Source organism: Coregonus lavaretus (genome assembly GCF_964263955.1).
Source record: "Coregonus lavaretus genome assembly, chromosome: 32".
Classification (NCBI taxonomy): Eukaryota; Metazoa; Chordata; class Actinopteri; order Salmoniformes; family Salmonidae; genus Coregonus; species Coregonus lavaretus.
Genome location: NC_140019.1, coordinates 36535653 through 36553144, shown reverse-complemented (window position 1 = coordinate 36553144; position 17492 = coordinate 36535653). Strand labels below are relative to the sequence as shown.

The 17492-nt window shown below is 44.1% G+C and overlaps 1 protein-coding gene across 1 annotated transcript in view; it reads left to right on the top strand.

Annotated features, from left to right (window-relative positions):
• The window catches only part of LOC311107274 (arf-GAP with Rho-GAP domain, ANK repeat and PH domain-containing protein 3-like), a 58457-nt gene that overhangs the window by 7374 nt on the left and 33591 nt on the right, over nt 1–17492 (top strand). The gene's annotated exons all lie outside the window — the stretch shown is intronic.

Here is a 17492-nt window from a genome sequence, read left to right as displayed (position 1 = left end):
AAGAGTGTGCAAAGCTGTCATCAAGGCAAAGGGTGGCTATTTGAAGAATCTCAAATATAAAATATACACTACTCAAAAAAATCAAGGGAACACTAAAATAACACATCCTAGATCTGAATGAATGAAATAATCTTATTAAATACTTTTTTCTTTACATAGTTGAATGTGCTGACAACAAAATCACACAAATGATCAATGGAAATCAAATTTATCAACCCATGGAGGTCTGGATTTGGAGTCACCCTCAAAATTAAAGTGGAAAACCACACTACAGGCTGATCCAACTTTGATGTAATGTCCTTAAAACAAGTCAAAATGAGGCTCAGTAGTGTGTGTGGCCTCCACGTGCCTGTATGACCTCCCTACAACGCCTGGGCATGCTCCTGATGAGGTGGCGGATGGTCTCCTGAGGGATCTCCTCCCAGACCTGGACTAAAGCATCCGCCAACTCCTGGACAGTCTGTGGTGTGGCGTTGGTGGATGGAGCGAGACATGATGTCCCAGATGTGCTCAATTGGATTCAGGTCTGGGGAACGGGCGGGCCAGTCCATAGCATCAATGCCTTCCTCTTGCAGGAACTGCTGACACACTCCAGCCACATGAGGTCTAGCATTGTCTTGCATTAGGAGGAACCCAGGGCCAACTGCACCAGCATATGGTCTCACAAGGGGTCTGAAGATCTCATCTCGGTACCTAATGGCATTCAGGCTACCTCTGGCAAGCACATGGAGGGCTGTGCGGCCCCCCAAAGAAATGCCACCCCACACCATGACTGACCCACCGCCAAACCGGTCATGCTGGAGGATGTTGCTGGCAGCAGAACGTTCTCCACGGCGTCTCCAGACTCTGTCACGTCTGTCACATGTGCTCAGTGTGAACCTGCTTTCATCTGTGAAGAGCACAGGGCGCCAGTGGCGAATTTGCCAATCTTGGTGTTCTCTGGCAAATGCCAAACGTCCTGCACGGTGTTGGGCTGTAAGCACAACCCCCACCTGTGGACGTCGGGCCCTCATACCACCCTCATGGAGTCTGTTTCTGACCGTTTGAGCAGACACATGCACATTTGTGGCCTGCTGGAGGTCATTTTGCAGGGCTCTGGCAGTGCTCCTCCTGCTCCTCCTTGCACAAAGGCGGAGGTAGCAGTCCTGCTGCTGGGTTGTTGCCCTCCTACGGCCTCCTCCACATCTCCTGATGTACTGGCCTGTCCTGGTAGCGCCTCCATGCTCTGGACACTACGCTGACAGACACAGCAAACCTTCTTGCCACAGCTCGCATTGATGTGCCATCCTGGATGAGCTGCACTACCTGAGCCACTTGTGTGGGTTGTAGACTCCGTCTCATGCTACCACTAGAGTGAAAGCACCGCCAGCATTCAAAAGTGACCAAAACATCAGCCAGGAAGCATAGGAACTGAGAAGTGGTCTGTGGTCACCACCTGCAAAACCAGTCCTTTATTGGGGGTGTCTTGCTAATTGCCTATAATTTCCACCTGTTGTCTATTCCATTTGCACAACAGCATGTGAAATTTGTCAATCAGTGTTGCTTCCTAAGTGGACAGTTTGATTTCACAGAAGTGTGATTGACTTGGAGTTACATTGTGTTGTTTAAGTGTTCCCTTTTATTTTTTTGAGCAGTGTATTTTGATTTGTTGAACACTTTTTTGGTTACTGCATAATTCCATATGTCTTGTTTCATAGTTTTGATGTCTTCACTATTATTCTACAATGTAGAAAATATTAAAAATAAAGAAAAACCCTTGAAAGAGTAGGTGTGTCCAAACTTTTGACTGGTACTGTATATACAGTGCCTTTGGAAAGTATTCAGACCCCTTGACCTTTTCCACATTTTGTTACATTACAGCCTTATTCTAAAATGGATTTAAAAGATAATAATCCTCAGCAATCTACACACAATACCCCATAATGAGAAAGCAAAAACAGGTTTGTATTTTTTTTGTGCATATTTATTAAAAGTAAAAAACAGAAAAAAACATATTTACATAAGTATTCAGACCCTTTGCTATGAGACTCGAAATTGAGCTCAGGTGCATCCTGTTTCCATTGATCATCCATGAGATGTTTCTACAACTTGATTTATCTGTGGTAAATTCAATTGATTGGACATGATTTGGAAAGGCACACACCAGTCTACATAAGGTCCCACAGTTGACAATGCATGTCAGCGCAAAAACCAAGCCATGAGGTCAAAGGAATTGTCTGTAGAGCTCAGAGACAGGATTGTGTCGAGGCACAGATCTGGGGAAGGATACCAAAAAATGTCTGCAGCATTGAAGGTCCCCAAGAACACAGTGGCCTCCATCATTCTTAAATGAAAGAAGTTTGGAACCACCAAGACTCTTCCTAGAGCTGGCCGCCTGGCCAAACTGCGCAATCAGGGGAGAAGGGCCTTGGTCAGGGAGGTGACCAAGAACCCGATGGTCACTCTGACAGAGCTCTAGAGTTCTTCTGTGGAGATGGGAGAAACTTCCAGAAGGACAACCATCTCTGCAGCACTCCACCAATCAGGCCTTTATGGTAGAGTGGCCAGACAGAAGCCACTCCTCAGTAAAAGGCACATGACAGCCCGCTTGGAGTTTGCCAAAAGGCACCTAAAGACTCTCAGACCAAGAGAAACAAGATTCTCTGGTCTGATGAAACCAAGATTGAACTCTTTGGCCTGATTGCGAAGCGTCACGTCTGGAGGAAACCTGGCACCATCCCTACTGTGAAGCATGGTGGTGGCAGCATCATGCTGTGGGGATGTTTTTCAGCATCAGGGACTGGGAGACTAGTCAGGATCGAGGGAAAGATGAACAGAGGAAAGTATTGAGAGATCCTTGATGAAAACCTGCTCCAGAGCGCTCAGAACCTCAGACTGGGGCAAAGGTTCACCTTCCAACAGCACATTGATCATAAGCACACACTCAAGACAACTCAGCAGTGGCTTCGGGACAAGTCCCTGAATGTCCTTGAGTGGCCCAGCCAGAGCCCGGACTTGAAACCGACCGAACATCTCCGGAGAGACCTAAAAATAGCTGTGCAGCAACGCTCCCCATCCAACCTGACAGAGCTTGAGAGGATGTGCAGAGAAGAATGGGAGAAACTCCCCAAATCCAGGTGTGCCAAGCTTGTAGCGTCATACCCAAGAAGACTCGAGGCTGTAATCGCTGCCAAAGGTGCTGTACTGAGTAAAAGGTCTGAATACTTATGTAAATGTATTATTTCAGTTTTTTTTTTTATTAGCAAAAATGTCTAAACCTGTTTTTGTTCTGTCATTATGGAGTATTGTTTGTAGATTGATGAGGGGAAATGTTTAAATCAGTTTTAGAATAAAGCTGTAAACGTAACAATGTGAAAAAAGTCAAGGGGTCTGAATACTTTCCGAAGGCACTGTGTATATATATATACAGTGCATTCAGAAAGTATTCAGACCCCTTGACTTTTTTCACATTTGAAGGGTTGCCGCTGTGTGGAGATATAGGGTGAGAGCATGACAATGTTCTATTTCACACCAAGGCTTGATGGTTATCGAGAGGGAGTGTTGGAAAGATTTTTCGCATTAAGAAAGGAACTGTTGTGTCATTCACAATGGATGTAAAAAAAAAACAGACTTGGTTGACTTTCTGTGTAATGAAAATAAAATGTCTCCTTGCCTATGTAACAGACATATTTGGGAAACTGAACAAACTGAGCGCAAGCATGCAGGGGAAATACAAAAATAATCTGAAGATGAGTGACCGAATCAGTGGATTCAGAGGAAATAATTCTTATTGGAGAGAGAGTCTTACAAAAGAGAACCATGCCCCCTTCCCTCGGCTGTGCATGTTTCTATCAGAAAACAGCATCAAGTGTCCCACACGAGTGATGACTGCTCACCTCCAACGCTTGGAAGAGCACTTTGGGACCTACTTTCCAATCCGTTTGACTGTGATCCAGGCTCAGTTGACATGCCGGTAAGTGAAATCGAACAGCTGATCGAGCTGTCATGTGACCGAATGCATTCATGGGTCACTACGGAGGAGTTCTGGTTCCTGACTCAGAGGGAATACCCTGCCGTCTCCCTCTGAGCCAGGGGTGTCAAACGTACGGCCCGCGGGCCGGATCAGGCCCGCAAACGGGTTTAATCCGGCCCGCGAGATGATTTTGAAAAAAATAAATAATAATAATAATATTAATTTTGTAAAGTATAAAAATGCGCTGCAATTTTTCAATAAAATAAACTGCTGTTCCAATTGCGTCCACTGGATGGCGCAATAGCAATTGTGTTAAGCAAGCAAACTGTTTATACCGGGGCAGAGCAAGTAGGTCAAGCACGTGCAGCCAATGAGCTACTTTGTTTTGCCCGCGATATTTATTACGGCTTCTACTTTTAACATTATGTGCTTTGGCACCCTCATTGCCCCAATATGTCTCTGTCAAAAAAGAGAAAAGTGGACGTGTGTTCCAAGAAAAATGGTCATCCTATTTAATCACGGAATTGAATGGGAAAGCTGTATGTTTGGTGTGTTCAGAGCATGTTGCAGTGCTGAAAGAATATAACCTTTGTCGCCACTATGTGAGTCTTCATGCCGACAAATATGACAACTTTCAAGGACAGCGGAGAAGAGAGAAGGTGAATGAACTGTTGGCGGGTCTGAAGAAACAGCAGTCTGTGTTTACTCACAGCCGAGACATCAGTGACGCTGCAGTGAAAGCTAGCTACCTCATTGCTAATGAAATCACAGTGGCTTCAAAACCATTTAGTGAGGGTGAATTTGTAAAAACATGCATGATGAAGGCAGCGGAGATTGTGTGCCCTGAAAAGCGGCAGGCTTTTGCAAATATCAGCCTGACAAGAAACACAGTTGCAGACAGGATTTCCGATCTTTCAGTGGATTTGGACAGCCAGTTGAAGCAAAAAGTAAAGTCATTTATTGCGTTTTCGGTTGCAAATGATGAAAGCACGGACATTACAGATGTTGCACAACTGGCCACTTTTTCATCCGCGGAGTTGATGACACATTGACCGTCACTGAGGAGTTAGTGGAGTTGGTGCCGATGACAGATACAATGACAGCAGCTGATATTTTTACCGCACTCGTCGGCGCGCTGGACAGGGTCGGAGTGGACTGGTCCCGCGCTGTCAGCCTGGCTACAGATGGTGCGCCCTCAATGATCGGGAAAAAAGCAGGCGTTGTGACAAAGTTCAGAGAGAAAGTGCAATCTGCAAATGGAGGACGTGATTTTTTGACTTTTCACTGTATTTTGCACCAGGAGGCTTTGTGTTGCAAGTCATTAAAGATGGATAACGTCATGAAGGTGGTCATCCAAACTGTTAATTTCATCCGATCCAGAAGCCTGAATCACCGTCAGTTTGACAGCCTTCTCAGAGAGAAAGACCACATCTATGGCCTGCCATACCACACTGAGGTAAGATGGTTAAGCCGAGGTGCTGTGCTGAGGCGTTTCTTTGATTTACGAGAAGAAATTGAACAGTTCATGGAAGAAAAGGGCAAACCAGTGTTAGAATTTCATTCTGCAGAATGGATGCCGGACCTTGCATTTATGGTGGATGTTACAGAGCACCTGAATAACTTGAACAAACAGCTGCAAGGGCGCAACAAAGTTGTCACGCAGTATTATGACAGCATACGTTCTTTCAAGTTGAAGCTGTCATTGTGGGAGACGCAACTTGCCGGTGGTGATGCAGCTCACTTCCCCTGTCTGAAAAATGTGTGCGCGACCCAACATGTGGCAGACATGAAGCGGTTCAAAGATAAAATAACGGGACTGTTACGGGAGTTTGAGCAACGCTTTCAGATTTATGTTTATATGTTTTTATGTTGATGTGCTATTGTTTTTAATTGTTTTTATTTTATTTGTATATTTAACCTATTCTTGACTCTGTGGTTCTTGCACTTGTTTGGGGAACAGGATTTCATTATTTTTATCTACATTTCTGCCTGAGAAATGACACCCTGATATAGTTCTGTGATCTGTGATATACTTCTGTGAATCACTGAGGCATTGTGTGTTTGTGTGTTCTTTGTCCTCAGAACTTTCAAATAACTTGAGGTGTTTTATGATTAATAGTGATGTTGTGCTTTTGGACACTGTCCTCAGGCTCCAGCTTTATGTTTATATGTTTTTATGTTGATGTGCTATTGTTTTTAATTGATTTTATTTTATTTGTATATTTAACCTATTCTTGACTCTGTGGTTCTTGCACTTGTTTGGGGAACAGGATTTCATTATTTTTATCTACATTTCTGCCTGAGAAATGACACCCTGATATAGTTCTGTGATCTGTGAAACAGTTCTGTTAATCACTGAGGCATTGTGTGTTTGTGTTCTTTTTCTTTAGAATTTTCAAATAAACTTGACGTGTTTTGTGATTTAATAGTGATGTTGTGCTTGTACTATTTTGGACACACTGTCCTCAGGCTCCAGCTTTATGTTGTATGTTGATCGTATTAAAACAAAGAAAACAATCTGAAGTTGTTGTTTTTAAGTTATATATACCATGATTTTTCTGGTCCGGCCCACTTGGGAATAGATTTTCCTCCATGTGGCCCCTGAGCTAAAATGAGTTTGACACCCCTGCTCTGAGCATTAATTCTGCGTTCAAGACCACTGGGAAAAAAACGGTCATCCAACTCGGAATTCCAACTCAGGAACCTGGCCTCTTTCTAGAGCTCTGACTTTCTAGACCTAAAGATCACTGACATCATGATTGATCTCGTACTTTTTAGAGTTCCCAGTTGTCTTGAAAGCACCATAAAACTCATGATACCCTTCGCCAGCTCATATCTGTGTGAAGCTGGGTTCAGTGCTCTCGTCTGCATTAAAACCAAATATCGATCCAGGTTGGATGTGACAGCAGAGATGAGATGCGCACTGTCGACCACGCACCCTGACTTTGAGAAGCTCCGACGCGACATGCATCAAGCACAGCCATGTCATTAGTGGTGGTGAGATAAGAGACATTATGTCAGACTAATTTGCAATTGACTGTCATAGCCCCACATTAAAAGTATGTGATGTTGAGTTGAAGACAATCCAGAAATACTGTTTGAATGTTTTCAATTGACTGCCATAGCCCCAAATATAAAAGTACATAATTGTTTTCACATGGTTGGGGTCGTGAGAATTTTCAGATGTCAAAATGGGGATGTGGGCCAAAAGAGTTTGTGAACCCCTGACTTGGAGGCATATTGCATCTTTCTTTCACAATGTTGTTGAGTCCCTTTCCATGTAACTTCCTATTTGACTAGTGTGATAGCCTAACGGCAGACTGTTAAGGGTGGCAGTAGTGATGTTGTTCTTTACATTCAGACTGCTAGAACATACCAGTGAATGTTACATCCTTCTCAGTCACTGTTATTTTGCCTCCTCACCCAACTGCACTGAGACATGCTTGATTTTGCAAAGCATTTACTTAGTGGTAACATAATGAATTGAAGTCCATAAAATAAAAATAAAAGAGTTATGCCAATCTCTCTGTAATGTAAGTGTTGCCAGGGACTGGATTTGTGGTCAGAACTCATGGTGCCTAGTTGTTAACATGGCTTAGTTGCAATTAAGAACAAATGATCCCAGTAAGTCTCAGTCAAGATGTTAATTTGTTCAGATGCTTTTATGTAAAGCAATAACATTTGTATGAGCTAATGTCAGACAGAGAGACACCACCAAGCTCTGAGAAACGATTGACTCTTTACTGTAAACAGAGTCCTGAACAGGACAACTTGCAATAGAATATTAGTTGTTGTCTAAAAGTAACCACATGACACTAGTGTAAACAGGGAAGAGGTTATGGTCATGACCACTTCATGCAGAAAGGTTTCACTAAGACTGTTTTTGCGAGAAATAAAAAAAACGTGGGGGATTGGAAGAAAAAAAACTGTTTTGTAGCTGCATGTTGTCTTGTGTGAGACGTGTTGTGAGGTCTGTAACAATGAGCGGGAAGGACATTTTCCATTTTTGTGAATGATGCAAACTGTCTGTCACTGTGTGTAAAATGACAGGCTGATTCATTGCATAATGCACTGAGAGTTTGCAATATATTTTAAAGTCCCACTCTGTGAGATGGTTCACCAAAAAACAAAACAATGATTATGTTAGTTTTGAATGACATAATTTTTTTAATGAAGATCATGTGAAATCAGGGGAGGCCATTTTGTCCCTCCCTCCCCCCTTCCTCTTTCAGTAGCATGATAAACTGATGTTATGGGAACTGAAAACAATTCAGCTGTCACAGTTTACTGTCATCCTACCACCTCTCCTAGCCCACAACACTCCACCGTCTTCAGTTTACTGTCATCCTACCACCTCTCCTAGCCCACAACACTCCACCGTCTTCAGTTTACTGTCATCCTACCACCTCTCCTAGCCCACAACACTCCACCGTCTTCAGTTTACTGTCATCCTACCACCTCTCCTAGCCCACAACACTCCACCGTCTTCAGTTTACTGTCATCATACCACCTCTCCTAGCCCACAACACTCCACCGTCTTCAGTTTACTGTCATCCTACCACCTCTCCTAGCCCACAACACTCCACCGTCTTCAGTTTACTGTCATCCTACCACCTCTCCTAGCCCACAACACTCCACCGTCTTCAGTTTACTGTCATCATACCACCTCTCCTAGCCCACAACACTCCACCGTCTTCAGTTTACTGTCATCATACCACCTCTCCTAGCCCACAACACTCCACCGTCTTCAGTTTACTGTCATCATACCACCTCTCCTAGAGAGGAGTAAGAGGAGGGTGGGAGAGGAGTGGGGGGGGGGGAGAGAAGGGAGGGAGGGAGAGGAGGAGGTGGGTGGGAGAGGAGGGAGGGAGAGGAGGAGGTGGGTGGGAGACGAGGTTATAGGAGGGAGAGGCTGGTGTGGGGTCTCTGTTTTCCTCCAGTGTATGAGGGACATCTGTATCCTGTGTTTTCTGTAGCTCTGACAGAGCCCAGATCTCTAGCCCAGGTGGGCAGGGGAGAAGAGGAGAGAGATAAAGACTATGGACAGGGGAGTAGAAGAGAGAGATAAAGACTATGGACAGGGGAGAAGAAGAGAGAGATAAAGACTATGGACAGGGGAGAAGAAGAGAGAGAGATAAAGACTATGGACAGGGGAGTAGAAGAGAGAGATAAAGACTATGGACAGGGGAGAAGAAGAGAGAGATAAAGACTATGGACAGGGGAGAAGAAGAGGGAGATCAAGACTATGTGGACAGGGGAGAATAGGAGAGATAAAGACTGTGGACAGGGGAGACGAAGAGAGAGATAAAGACTATGGGGGCAGGGGAGAAGAGGAGAGAGAGAAAGCAAAGACCTGATTTGTTTGTTTGTTGCAGGTCGAAAAAGGACCTACAGAATACAGGACCTACAGTCACGTTATTTAAAACTGACTAGTCACTGTAAAAATCTCCCTATGTCTTGTCAGGAGTTGACTATGAAAGATACTGTATCTAGTGATCTGCTGTCCCAAACTGGGTTGGGAGATGTTATACTGAATCAGGCGTTTGGAGTCACTGCTCATGGTGATCCTTCATAATCTCAGTGATCACTTCAGATCTCTCCTCTGTTAATCTCAGTGATCACTTCAGATCTCTCCTTCTCTGTTAATCTCAGTGATCACCTCAGATCTCTCCTTCTCTGTTAATCTCAGTGATCACTTCAGATCACTCCTTCTCTGTTAATCTCAGTGATCACCTCAGATCTCACCTTCTCTGTTAATCTCAGTGATCACCTCAGATCTCACCTTCTCTGTTAATCTCAGTGATCACCTCAGATCTCTCCTTCTCTGTTAATCTCAGTGATCACCTCAGATCTCTCCTTCTCTGTTAATCTCAGTGATCACCTCAGATCTCTCCTTCTCTGTTAATCTCAGTGATCACCTCAGATCTCTCCTTCTCTGTTAATCTCAGTGATCACCTCAGATCTCTCCTTCTCTGTTAATCTCAGTGATCACTTCAGATCTCTCCTTCTCTGTTAATCTCAGTGATCACCTCAGATCACTCCTTCTCTGTTAATCTCAGTGATCAGCAGCCCTCTCCATCTCTCCTCTCCTGCTGAAGTAGGCCAGTCTGAGAATGTCCATTTACCTCTGAGTGGCTTCATCTAATTCTACAACCCTCCCCCGGCCGTCACCCCTTTGGCCTTGCATGGAGGGGACTAGGAAGCAGTGTTGGGGAGTAGTCAACTATATGCAGTTCAACTAGTAATTAAGACAAATGTGCAGTAGCTTGGTGGTAGTTAAACAAAATTCTAATATAGGTAGTGTTTTCAGTAGTTAATTACTTTTTTCCCATGTAGCGGTGTAGCTAACTACTAGAACTACACACTACACTTTTAGCAAAAAGAAAATATATGGGTGAAAATAAACTCAGCAAAAAAAGAAACGTCTCTTTTTCAGGACCCTGTCTTTCAAAGATAATTCGTAAAAATCCAAATAACTTCACAGATCTTCATTGTAAAGGGTTTAAACACTGTTTCCTATACTTGTTCAATGAAGCATAAACAATTAATGAACATGCACCTGTGGAACGGTCGTTAAGACACTAACAGCTTATAGACGGTAGGCAATTAAGGTCACAGTTATGAAAACTTAGGACACTAAAGAGGCCTTTCTACTGACTCTGAAAAACACCAAATTAAAGATGCCCAGGGTCCCTGCTCGTCTGCGTGAACGTGCCTTAGGCATGCTGCAAGGAGGCATGAGGACTGCAGATGTGGCCAGGGCAATAAATTGCAATGTCCGTACTGTGAGATGCCTAAGACAGCGCTACAGGGAGACGGGATGGACAGCTGATCGTCCTCGCAGTGGCAGACCACGTGTAACAACACCTGCACAGGATCGGTACATCCAAACATCACACCTGCGGGACAGGTACAGGATGGCAACAACTGCGCGAGTTACACCAGGAACGCACAATCCCTCCTGTGCTCAGACCGTCCGCAATAGGCTGAGAGAGGCTGGACTGAGGGCTTGTAGGCCTGTTGTAAGGCAGGTCCTCACAAGACATCACCTGCAACAACGTCGCCTATGGGCACAAACCCACCGTCGCTGGACCAGACAGGACTGGCAAAAAGTGCTCTTCACTGACGATTCGCGGTTTTGTCTTACCAGGGGTGATGGTCGGATTCGCGTTTATCGTCAAAGGAATGAGCGTCCGTCATGGTCTAGGGCGGTGTGTCACAGCATCATTGGACTGAGCTTGTTCTCATTGCTGGCAATCTCAACGCTGTGCGTTACAGGGAAGACATCCTCCTCCCTCATGTGGTGCCCTTCCTGCAGGCTCATCCTGACATGATCCTCCAGCATGACAATGCCACCAGCCAAACTGCTCGTTCTGTGCGTGATTTCCTGCAAGACAGGAATGTCAGTGTTCTGCCATGGCCAGCGAAGAGCCAGGATCTCAATCCCATTGAGCACGTCTGGGACCTGTTGGATCGGAGGGTGAGGGCCAGGGCCATTCCCCCCAGAAATGTCCTGGAACTTGCAGGTGCCTTGGAGGAAGAGTGGGGTAACATCTCACAGCAAGAACTGGCAAATCTGGTGCAGTCCATGAGGAGGAGATGCACTGCAGTACTTAATGCAGCTGGTGGCCACACCAGAGACTGACTGTTACTTTGTTCAGGGACACATTATTCAATTTCTGTTAGTCACAGTGGAACTTGTTTAGTTTATGTCTCAGTTGTTGAATCTTGTTATGTTCATACAAATATTTATGTTAAGTTTGCTGAAAATAAACGCAGTTGACAGTGAGAGGACGTTTCTTTTTTTGATGAGTTTATATCCGAAAATATCAGCATCAGACCTGCCTAATTCTCACTTGAAACAGTTTTTGTGTTTAATAGGATAAATTACACTCTGTTAACATCTTACTCCAGAATGATCTGTTCTTGCAATTTGTATTATGACATTTTAGATATCATAATTTTTCTCTTAGTAGTTTGGATGTAGTGAACTACTTTTTCAAAGTAACTTAGAGTAGTAAACTATATTTTTCTTAAGGGTAGCTGAACTTCTTCCAGTGTGAAGTAATTGGTAGCTTGGTGAACTATTTTCACCGTAGCTTCCCCAACACTGGTAGGTAGTCACACAAACACTGAGGAAGACAAGACAAAACCTTTGTGTAGGATGTATTTCCCCCTGAAAATCCCTAATTGGCCTTGTGTAGAAGGAGGAGAACACCATTGGCCTTGTGTAGAGGGAGGAGAACTCCTTTGGCCTTGTGTATAGGGAGGAGAACTCCATTGGCCTTGTGTAGAGGGAGGAGAACACCATTGGCCTTGTGTAGAAGGAGGAGAACACCATTGGCCTTGTGTAGAGGGAGGAGAACTCCTTTGGCCTTGTGTATAGGGAGGAGAACTCCATTGGCCTTGTGTAGAGGGAGGAGAACACCATTGGCCTTGTGTATAGGGAGGAGAACTCCATTGACCTTGTGTAGAGGGAGGAGAACACCATTGGCCTTGTGTAGAGGGAGGAGAACTCCTTTGGCCTTGTGTAGAGGGAGGAGAACTCCATTGGCCTTGTGTAGAGGGAGGAGAACTCCATTGGCCTTGTGTAGAGGGAGGAGAACTCCATTGGCCTTGTGTATAGGGAGGAGAACACCATTGGCCTTGTGTAGAGGGAGGAGAACACCATTGGCCTTGTGTAGAGGGAGGAGAACTCCATTGGCCTTGTGTAGAGGGAGGAGAACTCCATTGGCCTTGTGTAGAGGGAGGAGAACTCCATTGGCCATACTGTACACACACAATAATTTACTCACTTTGCTGCTCATCTCTGAAGAACAACATCTCTTCCTCTATTATGACTTGCATTCAGCAACCAAAGCAGAAGTTGTGGTCTGGGTGTTACACATCTTCTTTATTGGTAGTATAATGTGGGAAAGTAGTTCATCTGCATCCTTGTAATCTGGTCAAATTGATAGATACATCTAGGTTAATAATGCTGTCAGGTTGCTAATTCAGTTCTATAACAGCCGCCATGTTGCAGTTGCATTGCAGCCAGGTATTCATCACAATGCCTTCTGCAGTGGGAAGTGGGATGGGAGGGACAATATCCTCTCACCCATTTCCCTCCCTCCCATCCTATCCTGCAGCCTCCCCCAGCCACCTTCAGCTCACACTTTATCGCTCCGCTTCATAGGCTTCCTGCCTCTCTGCTCTCAGCACCAGACCTGGGTTCAAATACTATTTGAAATCTTTCAAATACTTCATCTGTGCTTGATTGAGATTGACTGGCTAAATGGACAAATAGAACAGTCCCAAAACTGTCAACTCTGTCCATCTGGTTCTCGAAGCAAGCTAAAGAAAATACTCAAAAGTATTTAAAAGATTTCAAATAGTATTTGAAACCAGGTCTGCTCTCAGCAACGAACCGGAGCCCTGTTTTTCTCTGTGTGTATCAGTGGGCTGGAGGTTAACCTACAGAGTGGAGACAGAGGAAGAGGAGGATGTGACTCATAGACCCCTTTCAGCAGCTTGCCTCCCATTTGCCTGCTGCCTTCCTACAGGCTGAGGACTAGTTCTCCTTCCTTACTGTTCAAGGGTTAGAGACCACCCTTTTCCCACTATTGTTCCGACTCAAATCTGACTGGATGCATAACAAGGCCAGCCCAGTACAGCTCGGCTTGGCACGGCTTGGCTCAGTAGCGTGTAAAGGATACGAGGATAGCTGCCATCGGACTGTACTCTACTTGTCAAAGTAGCACTAGACTTTAGTTCAAAGAGTTCCTACAGCCATCTGTGGCTCTGTTGTAAGACTTTACATTCTGATCTGGTGCCCACAACTAATTTAATAAGAATCTGTCTTAATCTGTCCAAGGCCTCATAAAATACTATGTTCTACCCTAAACTCTATTAGAACATACACTTAGGTTGGAGTCATTAAAACTCGTTTCGGTTAGTCGGTTAGGACATCTACTTTGTGCATGACAGAAGTAATTTTCCCAACAATTGTTTACAGAGAGATTATTTCACTTATAATTCACTGTATCACAATTCCAGTGGGTCAGAAGTTTACGTACACTAAGTTGACTGTGTCTTTAAACAGCTTGGAAAATTCCAGAAAATTATGTCATGGCTTTAGAAGCTTCTGATAGGCTAATTGACATAATTTGAGTCAATTGGAGGTGTACCTGTGGATGTATTTCAAGGCCTACCTTCAAACTCAGTGCCTCTTTGCTTGACATCATGGAAAAATCAAAAGAAATCAGCCAAGACCTCAGAAAACAAATTGTAGTCCTCCACAAGTCTGGTTCATTCCAAACGCCTGAAGGTACCACGTTCATCTGTACAAACAATAGTACGCAAGTATAAACACCATGGGACCACGCAGCCGTCATACCGCTCAGGAAGGAGATGCGTTCTGTCTCTTAGAGATGAACGTGCTTTGGTGCGTAAAGTGCAAATCAATCCCAGAACAACAGCAAAGGACCTTGTGAAGATGCTGGAGGAAACGGGTACAAAAGTATCTATATCCACAGTAAAACGAGTCCTATATCGACATAACCTGAAAGGCCACTCAGCAAGGAAGAAGCCACTGCTCCAAAACTGCCATAAAAATGCCAGACTACGGTTTGCAACTGCAAAGATCATACTTTTTGGAGAAATGTCCTCTGGTCTGATGAAACAAAAATAGAACTGTTTGGCCATAATGACCATTGTTATGTTTGGAGGAAAAAGGTGGTTGCTTGCAAGCCGAAGAACACCATCCCAACTGTGAAGCACGGGGGTGGCAGCATCATGCTTTGGAGGTGCTTTGCTGCAGGAGGGTCTGGTGCACTTCACAAAATAGATGGCATCATGAGGAAGGAAAATTATGTAGATATATTAAAGCAACATCTCAAGACATCAGTCAGGATGTTTAAAGCTTGGTCGCAAATGGGTCTTCCAAATGGACAATGACCCCAAGCATACTTCCAAAGTTGTGTCAAAATGGCTTAAGGACAACAAAGTCAAGGTATTGGAGTGGCCATCACAAAGCCCTGACCTCAAGCCTATAGAAAATGTGTGGGCAGAACTGAAAAAGTGTGTGCAAGCAAGGAGGCCTACAAACCTGACTCAGTTACACCAGCTCTGTCAGGAGGAATGGGCCAAAATTCACCCAACTTATTGTGGGAAGCTTGTGGAAGGCTACCCGACGCGTTTAACCCAAGTTAAACAATTTAAAGGCAATGCTACCAAATACTAATTGAGTGTATGTAAACTTCTGACCCACTGGGAATGTGATGAAAGAAATAAAAGCTGAAAGAAATCATTCTCTCTACTATTATTCTGACATTTCACATTCTTAAAATAAAGTGGTGATCCTAACTGACCTAAGACAGGGAATTTAAAAAAAACGGAGTTTAAATGTATTTGGCTAAGGTGTATGTAAACTTCAGACTTCAACTGTATGTGATGTGTTGTGTTGTGTGCCTCCCCCTCATCGAGGCTGGCAAACTGCCCCAGTCAGCATTGAAATTCTCTTTTAGTTCTGACTGGGTTCTCAAGCTGTCACCCATAGGGACACACACTCCAAACCTGGGTTCAAATACTATTTTAAATCATTTGAAATAATTTATCTGTGCTTAATTGAGCATGTTGAGCTTAATAAACCAATAGAATAGTCCCATAACTACCCAACTGGCACTCCAGACAGGCTAGAGCAAACACTCAAGGTATTTGAATGATTTCAAATAGTATTTGAACCCGGGTCTAACGCACATACACACACACACTTACACACACATACAGTGGGGAAAAAAAGTATTTAGTCAGCCACCAATTGTGCAGGTTCTCCCACTTAAAAATATGAGAGAGGCCTGTAATTTTCATCATAGGTACACGTCAACTATGACAGACAAATTGAGGAAAAAAAATCCAGAAAATCACATTGTAGGATTTTTAATGAATTTATTTGCAAATTATGGTGGAAAATAAGATTTCTGGCTCTCACAGACCTGTAACTTCTTCTTTAAGAGGCTCCTCTGTCCTCCACTCGTTACCTGTATTAATGGCACCTGTTTGAACTTGTTATCAGTATAAAAGACACCTGTCCACAACCTCAAACAGTCACACTCCAAACTCCACTATGGCCAAGACCAAAGAGCTGTCAAAGGACACCAGAAACAAAATTGTAGACCTGCACCAGGCTGGGAAGACTGAATCTGCAATAGGTAAGCAGCTTGGTTTGAAGAAATCAACTGTGGGAGCAATTATTAGGAAATGGAAGACATACAAGACCACTGATAATCTCCCTCGATCTGGGGCTCCACGCAAGATCTCATCCCGTGGGGTCAAAAGATCACAAGAACGGTGAGCAAAAATCCCAGAACCACACGGGGGGACCTAGTGAATGACCTGCAGAGAGCTGGGACCAAAGTAACAAAGCCTACCATCAGTAACACACTACGCGCCAGGGACTCAAATCCTGCAGTGCCAGACGTGTCCCCCTGCTTAAGCCAGTACATGTCCAGGCCCGTCTGATGTTTGCTAGAGTGCATTTGGATGATCCAGAAGGGGATTGGGAGAATGTCATATGGTCAGATGAAACCAAAATAGAACTTTTTGGTAAAAACTCAACTCGCCTTTTTGGAGGACAAAGAATGCTGAGTTGCATCCAAAGAACACCATACCTACTGTGAAGCATGGGGGTGGAAACATCATGCTTTGGGGCTGTTTTTCTGCAAAGGGACCAGGACGACTGATCCGTGTAAAGGAAAGAATGAATGGGGCCATCTATCGTGAGATTTTGAGTGAAAACCTCCTTCCATCAGCAAGGGCATTGAAGATGAAACGTGGCTGGGTCTTTCAGCATGACAATGATCCCAAACACACTGCCCGGTCAACGAAGGAGTGGCTTCGTAAGAAGCATTTCAAGGTCCTGGAGTGGCCTAGCCAGTCTCCAGATCTCAACCCCATAGAAAATCTTTGGAGGGAGTTGAAAGTCTGTGTTGCCCAGCGACAGCCCCAAAACATCACTGCTCTAGAGGAGATCTGCATGGAGGAATGGGCCAAAATACCAGCAACAGTGTGTGAAAACCTTGTGAAGACTTACAGAAAACGTTTGACCTGTGTCATTGCCAACAAAGGGTATATAACAAAGTATTGAGAAACTTTTGTTATTGACCAAATACTTATTTTCCACCATAATTTGCAAATTAATTAATTAAAAATCCTACAATGTGATTTTCTGGATTTTTTTTTCTCATTTTGTCTGTCATAGTTGACGTGTACCTATGATGAAAATTACAGGCCTCTCTCATCTTTTTAAGTGGGAGAACTTGCACAATTGGTGGCTGACTAAATACTTTTTTTCCCCACTATACATACATACATACATACATACATACATACATACATACATACATACATACATACATACATACATACATACACCAGCCAGGGAAAAGTAGCCATTTAAAACTTAACGCATTCCAAGCTTTTTCAGGAAGTGTTTCTACCGAGGCTTTCGAAGCGCCGTTCCCCCAACCCTGACATACCCCTCCCTAGCTGCAGGCTGTTGTAT